At 44.8% G+C, this 9,887-nt stretch overlaps 1 pseudogene; it reads left to right on the forward strand.

Moving 5' to 3' along the window:
• The first annotated feature begins 6,464 nt into the window (after positions 1-6,464).
• Positions 6,465-8,728, forward strand: LOC140723330 (lysozyme g-like; annotated as a pseudogene).
• Positions 8,729-9,887: the final 1,159 nt, after the last annotated feature.

The raw sequence follows: 9,887 nt of genomic DNA on the forward strand, positions 1-9,887 counted from the left end.
TCGAGAGAGCTGGGCGGGATCAGATTTCCGAGGGACAGCAGCCGCGTTTGGTGTGTGGAGAAGAGCACAAGGGTAGACTCTTGGAGGAGACAACTGAAGGGCAGACCCTATTGCCAGGAGTGCTTTGTTCCAAAGAATATTTTCAAGGAGGAAATGCCATTAATTCTGAGTTAGCCAGTTTGCACATGACGATCTTTGAGGGAAGTTCGATCTGTGGCCGGTGAATGGAATCCATCATCGTGAGTAAAGTGATACAGTCAACTAGTACAGAACGGAGCTCCAACATTTATGTACACCCTTAGACTGCTTTATCTGCAATGGGCCCTTTAGTTTTTTTTATAAATATTATTATTTTCTTTTATGCCAATGCACGATCTGTTATATCCGGATGAATCATATCTTTTTACTGAGTTAAGTATTGTATGTAATTAGTTTTGCTACAACAAGTGTATGGGACATTGGAAAAAAAAAGTTGAATTTCCCCATGGGGATGAATAAAGTATCTATCTATCTATCTATCTATGACAACTGTGGATGGGGCAGCATTCACCCGGCAATCACCAGAGTTAAAGTTCCCTCATTTCAACATTCAAGCTTACTTCTTTGGTTGATACCAAATTATACCGACCCAAGATGTGTTATTTATGGAAGGCGCTGAGTCATGCGGCTGTCAGCAGAGTTAGATAACGTGCCAACTTTGTGACGAGCTACGTGAGAGGGTCACGCTAGAATTAAATCTGTTATGCGACATGAGAGAATTGGCGAAGAAGTGATGTAATCCATAAGTTCAGGGCCTTCTATTTGAAAAGGGAAAATGGGTCCTTGGATGTCAGTGTTACTGCCGACTGGAAAATGGCAAGAGAATGTAACCTCTGAGAGAGAGAGAGAGAGAGAGAGAGAGAGAGAGAGAGAGAGAGAGAGAGAGAGAGAGAGAGAGAGAGAGAGAGAGAGAGAGAGAGAGAGAGAGAGAGAGTAGTTTGCCGTATTCTCCTGTGCAGTGTTTTTACAAGAAAAGTGAACTCTGCCCTTGTCAATACTCTTCCGAGTTTGTATGTCTGGCGGCAGTGGTCAGAGAAACAAAACTTGTGATATGCAGCAGCTTCTCAAATGAACTTTCACCAACTGCTCCCATCGTGGAGGGGGTGGGTTAGGTTAACCTTATGCTACTCGTTGTCCAAGTGTGACCCGCAGGCTAGCGTAGGGAAGGAGCACATTTGGAAGAAATGTGTGTACTGTCTGTGTGGGTGGGGTTCAGGTTCAGGTGTTGTCGGAAGGACCTTTGTTCAGTCAGCCACTCCTGTCACCGCTCACAGCCCTGGCGGTGAGGCAGGGGGATACAAGTGCTGAAGCAGCCGGGAGGGCACCGGACAACAATCTGTGAACCTGGAGCTCCTGAATAATTCGCAATAAACCAGCAATGCCAGACAAGAAGAGCAATGAGCCGTGCCCTGGCGCCTTGTCGTACCTCGCAGGATTGGTTTATTGTTGACACCTGTACCGAGGGACAGTGATAGTCTTGTCTTGAATACCGTGCACAACAATCACTACATTGCACAGGGCATTGCGGTAGGAAAAGGGAAAACAATAACAGAATGCAGAATAGAGTAGAACTGCCACAGATAAAGTGCAGTACAGTTAAACAATAACGATGTCGTGGCGCATCGCACGGCAACTTTGAAAGATTCAAAGGTTTTTTTTTATTATCAAAGCACACATCCATATGCAAATCTGATTTTTTAAACATTTCTCAGAGAAGCACAAGTCAAAGAAAGTACATGAAATTAATTCAAGGAAAAACATTGAAAGAGGACCCAAACCCTTCCCTAGTCAAAAGGAACATCATCCTGATCACCTAATTCCCCGCACACTCCCCCCCAAAAAACACCGCACGAAACGACAAAACAGAGCAGGAGCATTTGCTTCATATCTCGAACGAAAAAGAAGACTTTTAGAATACTTAACTGAGCATTAACCCCGAAACTTCTTCCCCTCACACAACAAAACCGAAAAGGAACCGCCGATAAAAACACAGAACATAAATATCATAATTCTGAGGAAGTCCAGAGTCTATAAACGCCGCTTCATCCTCTGATATCATCCACATTCATCCAAAGACGGAGACAAGACACAATCAAAGAGGCGTACCCGCCGTCTACAGAAACCCACACTGTGATCGGTCACTTATAGATTCCTACTCTGACCGGCAGCCGACGCTGAACTCTCGCTCGCGTTTCGCATTTACCAAGATATCTCGAACTTCCTCGGCAGATTAATGGACTCGTTAAGCGGCGAAACCGTGTCGAACAGCAATTCCCGCCATGCATCGATGTTTCTTCTCATCGTGGTCGTCTGATTATGCACTCTTGTCGCAGAATGTTCTCGGAGCCGCCAAAGCGCTGGAGCAGTCAAACCATCTCCAGGCTGTAAAAGGCAGCCTTTAACTGTCCCAGGAACACGGTAAAGATGGTGGAAAAAAAACAGACTTAAAAGAACTCAAAAAATGTATATATGTTAGTGTCCTATTAGAGAGATGTCGACTTAGAGAGCGTTTCTTTGGCATTTTTGTCTGTTTTGGAAGAAGCTGGTTGGATTCTAACCCAGGATCACTCGCCTCGATGTCCAGTGCCGATGCCAGTACATCACCGGCCAGATAGACAATAAGGTGCAAGATCCTAATCCACTAGATTAACGTCAAGTCCATCTACTCATATTAGGGATATTCTTATCACGTAAAACTATTATAGAACATATTCCTTGTCCTTATGGCAGTAGGTAGAAACTGACCTTGAGCATGGCAGTGTGTGCTTTCATACTTTGGCATCTTCTGTCTGACTGGAAGGGAGAGAGGATGTCTGAGATGGGTAGGACTTGGAGTACACTAGCTACTCTACCAAGGCAGTGGAAGTGAAGACAGAGTCCACGGAAGAAAGGTTGGCTTCCGTGACGTGTTGAGCTGCGTCCAGAACCCTCTGCGGTTTCTCACGGTCACAGGAGGAGCGGTTTGCAGTACCAGGCCATGATGTGTCCAGTCAGGATGCTTTCTGTCAAGGTGGACGTGGCTGCAGAGGTGTGGACTGCCACATGTACATGGCTGGATAGGGGAACGGAATCGCGATGAGGTCCCACAAGATGTCTCCATGATCATTTGGTGAAACTGGGTGACTTCCGTCTGGCTTTGTGTCTTCAATAGGGAGAGGACCTCTCAGTCCCCGACGTGCGTTCAGCTTCTTGTGTTTGAAGGAGGAAGTGCTGTGGCCGTTCCTTTCTGTTGATAACGATACCCAGCTATCCGGGTGCAGAGAAAACAGCCTGCAACAGCTCTCCCACCAACTGCTTGTCGGGACATCGCAGAACCAGCCTATTCCCATGGGTTCCTCTTCACCGGACAACTCTGGTCAGATTGCATTTAGTTTCAGTCGTCTTATAGGAAGGGTGACGAGGGTTTGGAAAGAGTATAGACGAGGTTATAAGGAGGACCTTGAGGAGGAGAACTAGAAGTTGCACAAACTTGGATTGTTCTGGTCCGAGTGGTGGAAGCCAAGGTGAGAACTGAGAGGATCATTATTCTCAAAATAGTAAGTGTTGTTGCCGCTTTTTCAGGCTCTGGTTAGGTTCCATCTGGAATTTAAAATTAGTTTCGGTCGCTCCATTATAGAAAGGAGGACAAGGCTTCGGAAAGGGTTTCGAAGAGATTTACAGGCAAGGGATCTATGAGGAAGATTTGCACGAACTCCTGTTATCCTTTCCAGAATGGCAGCCACCAACGGGAGATAGAGAAGCTTATAAGAGTCATAAATACAGTCGGCAACTGTAACCTTTCTCATAGCATTAAAGTACCAGATAACAGAGGACATGCAGTTGAGGTGAGAGCGGAAAATGTTCAAAGGAGAAGTGTGGCGAAATGTTTAAAATAAAACAGAGAGTTGCGAGTGACTGGAAATCATTTCAGGCGTGGTGGTGAAGGCAATGGTGTTTATGAGATTCTGAGATAGGCAAACAAATTCACAGGGAAGGGACGGGTATAGACAACACGGAGACAGGGAGATTAGTTTAATTAGGTATCACAGGCTTAACCATATCAGCCCAACATCACAGAGTAAATGTTCTCTTCCTGCCCCGCACGGTCTAACTGAAGAAATAATCACTGATGAGGGAAATTTATTTTCCACTCCATCGTGAATATGATGTCGTTCATTCGGAGTCTGTGACCCATGGTAATAGAATCTCATTCAAGGGAAACATCCTCCCAGCAATCGGTCTGAATTACCTGAAAGAACCGATCAATTCTTCTCATAATTCCAGAGAAAACAGTCCCAGCTTATTCACTCTCCCCTTACATATACAGCCTACCATCTCTTGAAGCATTCAAGTCAGTGTGAGGAAAAGTCCCTTCACTCTCTCCGTTGCAGGGATAACTTTCCTGAGGAACTGTAACTAGATATGGGAAAAAAATATTTAATGTGCATTCAGGCAGAGGGATTCCTTTAATGAGGCATCACTGGTTTAATCTCTTCAGCCCACCGTCGCAGACAAAATGGCCTCCTCCTGTCCTGCAGTTTTGTATGTTTTAACTGGAGAAGGAATCACTGATTGAGGACATTACTTTCCCACGCATTCCTGAATATCCGTTCCTTCATACTGGGAAAATAACACACGGTAACAGTATTCTCATTCAGGGGAGACATCCTCCCTGCAATTAGTCTGAATGGTCTGAAAGAATCCAGCATTTCTCCTCACAATTCCAGAGAATACAGACTCACTCTCCCCACACGCAGCAAGCGGGCCATCCCAGGACTTAGACCTGTCAGTGTAAGCAATAGTCTCGCACCCTCTCTTTAGAACTTTCCCAAGGAAATGTGACAAGACCTGGAACTAATATTCAGGGTTAATTCTCACCACACCTTGAAGGACAACTCCCAGTAAGACATCTCTATACCTCTTCTCCAATACTCCTGCATCACAGCACAATATACTGCTTTTTGCTTCCTAATTATTTGCGGTACTTGTATGTTAACTCTGGGGGCCTCAGATCCCCCATATTCTGTCCGTCTGCCACATATTCATTCCTTCACTTCTGTCTGCATCCCCAAACCATGGCTGCGCCCTTCTCACCACTAACCCTGCCATTCAGATCTGTGCTACAGCGACATGGATATAATAAAGTTGGTCCTCACATTGAAAATTCCAATGTAGACTGTGAACAGCTGGGGTCTCACACACAATTCCTGAGTCACCTAAATGTCTGAACGTGGTCCATTTATTTCCTCTATCTGACATTGACCTGCTGACTAATTCTCACCCATGCATATTATCAAGAACCCCGTGTGCTTATCCAAACCTTTTTTAAGTTCTTCCAATACCACATTCATCAATTCCCAATTTTCCATCTGTCTGTCCAGTCCTGAGCCCACACTGACTCTGCCAGCCCCGTGGGTGAGGATCTGGGGACTTGGTCTGTATCTCTACCTGTTGGATACTTGTACAGAATTCAATGTAAATATTGACGAAGTAAATATTGACGGTTCCGTGTAAACCGTTGTATTGGTAAAATGAAGCTCCTCACATTTGCTGAATCGTTCCCTTTACTCGTACCTCACACAACCGCTCACATACCAATGCAGACAATCAATTAGTATCATCTTCTCGGCAGTATAAACACAATATTTGCAAATGCAGTGTAACTGCTTCGAGACCAACAGCACACAGACCCGAACAACACCAGTTTCGTGGAACACCTATGCTCGGTCCGCCAGAAAAAGCAGGATCTCCCAGTAGCCACACATTTTAATTCCACGTCCCATTCCCATTCTGATATGTCTATCCATGGCCTCCTCTATTGTCAAAATGAATTCAAACTCAGGTTGGAGGAACAACACCTTATATACCGACTGGGTAGCCTCCAACCTGATGGCGTGAACATTGACTTCTCTAACTTCCGTTAATGCCCCTCCTCCCCTTCTTACTGTCATATTTAGTTGTTTACCTGTTCTCCATTTCCCTCGGGTGCCCCCCCCCCCTTTCTTTCTCCTGAGGCCTCCCGTCCCATGATCCTTTCCCTTCTCCAGCTCTGTATCACTTTCGCCAATCACATTTCCAGCTCTTAGCTTCATCCCACCCCCTCCGGTCTACTCCTATCATTCCGCATTCCCCCCTCCCCCTTCTACTTTCAAAGCTCTTACTATCTTTCCTTTCGGTTAGTCCTGACGAAGGGTCTCGGCCCGACACATCGACATCGCTTCTCCCGATAGATCTGCCTAGCCTGCTGTGTTATACCAGCATTTTGGATGCATAGTTGTGCTTGTGTGTGACTGGTAGATGTTGGGACTTTGGCTTGTGAGGCTTTACTCAAGAGGCAGAGGTACAGATATAATTACCCCACGCATCTGTGTGAGCTTGTAAAGGAGTCATCATCCAACATTTTATCAGAACTCCATTCAACCTTTGTAGCTACCAGTAACAGAACTATGTCAAGATTTTGTAGGTACGGAGACATTACAAAAGTTGACAAAACAGGTGCTTCCCGGATCACTGCAAACCAGGAAGGCCTAGGGTTCAGTGGTGTTGCCGTTTCTCAAAAGATGATGGAGACTGATCTTCAGAGGGCAAATCGTTGCAAGTCTTCGATATACCAAGTTGTCCATGCCCACCAAATCGATCCAAAAAGGTGCTATAGCATCTCTTTAATCTCGAGTAGGCAATGCATTGGTAAATGGCTGCGGTACCCATGGGAATGCATTTGGTCGCATCCAGGTTGACAAACGCTGGCATTCACTTCGTGGATCTTATGACAGCAGAGAACATCTTATGCAAGGAACAGAGACATGTGGTAGGAATGTTTGGAGCCATTAAACAAAAGTTTCCAAGCTGGACCAAAGAGCAGCAGCTTAAAGGTGCTTTCTGCTTACAACATGGGTCCGGTTAATATCCATGACTACCATAATGTGGGATGCTTATACAGCAGGCCATGACGACTCTGATAATGAGAAAGAGTTAGTCATGTCATGGGGGCTCTCTGAAACAGATCAATGAAAATACACGTTTATATCTTTCCCACATATTTTATTTTGTCTGGATGATTGGTTCCGTGATTTGCTGTTTCTGATGTGTCTTTCGGCTGTTCTGTCGCTGACAGGTAGTCGCATGGAAATTGATGATTTTTAATGCAAGAATCCAGCAATCAGCGTCGAGTTTTAGTCATTTCATTCATATCAGACGCGGATGACGCCGACAGAAATTATTCCAACCATTAATTGACTCTGCGGTTACCTAGTTTTATCTTGTGGCTGCCTTTTCACACTTTGGTCATCAGAAGGGAATCCGAATTCAAATCATTTGACTTTATTTTAATGCGTAAACTCAGCCAGATCTTGACTCTCTCTTCACCCTTCTACCGCTACATGCAGCAAAACAGTGGAAATATTTCACGATCCCCGAAAAATGTTGCACTGGGTTCTGTTCAGTATTTTCTCAATTTGCTATTTCCCCACTTTCTTCCAGCGAACCTGGTGGCGATTGTGATCCTGTCTCGGGGAAAGTGTGGTCTCTCCAAATGTGTAACTCGCTACCTGGTGGGAATGGCAGCGGCCAATCAACTGGTCGTTATATAGATAGATAGATAGATAGATAGATAGATAGATAGATAGATAGATAGATAGATAGATAGATAGATAGATAGATACTTTATTCATCCCCATGGGGAAATTCAACTTTTTTCCAATGTCCCATACACTTGTTGTAGCAAAACTAATTACATACAATACTTAACTCTGTAAAAAAATATGATATGCATCTAAATCACTATCTCAAAAAGCATTAATAATAGCTTTTAAAAAGTTCTTAAGTCCTGGCGGTAGAATTGTAAAGCCTAATGGCACTGGGGAGTATTGACCTCTTCATCCTGTCTGAGGAGCATTGCATCGATAGTAACCTGTCGCTGAAACTGCTTCTCTGTCTCTGGATGGTGCTATGTAGAGGATGTTCAGAGTTATCCATAATTGACCGTAGCCTACTCAGCGCCCTTCGCTCAGCTACCGATGTTAAACTCTCCAGTACTTTGCCCACGGCAGAGCCCGCCTTCCTTACCAGCTTATTAAGACGTGAGGCGTCCCTCTTCTTAATGCTTCCTCCCCAGCACGCCACCACAAAGAAGAGGGCGCTCTCCACAACTGACCTATAGAACATCGTCAGCATCTCACTACAGACATTGAATGACGCCAACCTTCTTAGGAAGTACAGTCGACTCTGTGCCTTCCTGCACAATGCATCTGTGTTGGCACTGCTTGGATTTACTCTCCAAAATCATTCCTGTTCATCACTCCTTTGTGCAGTACTGCTAGATTTTTGCGAGCACCGCGGCCTCTGTCTGGCTGACTGTCGCTTTCACCTTCGATTGATTTGTAGCTATTTGCTGTGAGAAGATGAAGATAAAATATTGCACCGAGAGAACCGCTGCTGTGGTTATCGAGACAGTGAATGTGCTGACGTGTTTGGAGAGTGTCCCATGGGGTTTTACCTCTGACCCTCTTGTAATAATTGATGGTAATCCCTGGTATTGTGTTCTTACACCGAGCTACAAAAACTCTCCTTCATGGGCGGCTTTTGAGATGTTTCACCGTATTTTAACACCATGTGTCCCATTCTTTCTGATTTTGATGCTCAATATTCTGACAGCCAGGCGAATTCTGATGGCCAGTCCAGCACGCAGGCGGCTCCGAGGAGAAAGAAGTGAAGAGAATGACAAGGACCGGGAGATGGAGAACCGTCGCAAATCCATCGTTTTGCTCTTCAGTATAACGAGTAGTTTCATATTGTTGTGGGGAACACGTTTGGTATTTTACATCTATCAACGGATTTCAATGAGTTTTGTTTATTATTCTGTCATGAATCCCGTTTACATTATAGAAGAGACATCGGGAATGCTGCAGATCCTCAGTTCCTGCACCAACACCTGCATTTACGCCATAAATCAGAGCAAATTCCGAGGGGATCTCAAGAATGCGGTGAAATACCCACTGAATCGGACTTTGAAACTCATTAAACGATAGAAATAAAGACTGTGCAGTAGTACAATTCAGCTGCCTTCATGCCCCTATTCTGTACTCCCACTTGTGAGTAAACGGAAACAATATGATGAACTGAGTTACAAACAAAGCAGGAGAGCATCTGTTGATGCTGGAAATACAGAACAGCACGGACAAAATCATGACGGTAGTCGGCCCGAAGAGTTGAATGTTCACTCTTTTCCATCTGCTGAGTTGCTCCAGCATTTTCTGCGTGCTGCCTTATAGTTATAAAACAACTATTTACAGCCGATCCCGACGACAGCACCGGCCTCAACATCGCAGAAAACTCCAAAGAACCATAGAACACTACAGTACAGTACAGGCCCTTCAACCCTCCACGTTGTGCCGAACCATATAATCCTTTAAAAAAGTACTAAATCCACACAACCGCATAACCCTCTATTTTTCCTTCATCCCTGTGCCTGTCTAAGAGGCTCTTAACTACCCCTAATGTTTTAACCTCTACCACCATCCCTGGCAAGTCATTCCAGGCACTCACAAACCTCTGTGTAAAAAAACTTACCCCTGAAGTCACCCCTAAACTCCCATCCCTTAATGTTGTTCATATGCCCTCTGGTGTTTGCTGTTGGTGCCTTTGGAAACACGTACTGAATATCCACCCTATTTATGACTCTCATAACCTTGTAGACCTCTATCAAGTGCCCTCTCATTCTTCTACGCTCCAAAGAGAAAAGTCCCAGCTCTGCTAACCTGCTTCATATGACTTTTTCTCCAAACCAGTTAACATCCTGGTAAATCTCCTGCACCCTCTCCGTAGCTTCCACATCCTTCCTATAATGGGGTGACCAGAATTGAACATAATAC

The sequence above is a fragment of the Hemitrygon akajei genome, unplaced genomic scaffold (assembly GCF_048418815.1).
Source record: "Hemitrygon akajei unplaced genomic scaffold, sHemAka1.3 Scf000109, whole genome shotgun sequence".
Classification (NCBI taxonomy): domain Eukaryota; kingdom Metazoa; phylum Chordata; class Chondrichthyes; order Myliobatiformes; family Dasyatidae; genus Hemitrygon; species Hemitrygon akajei.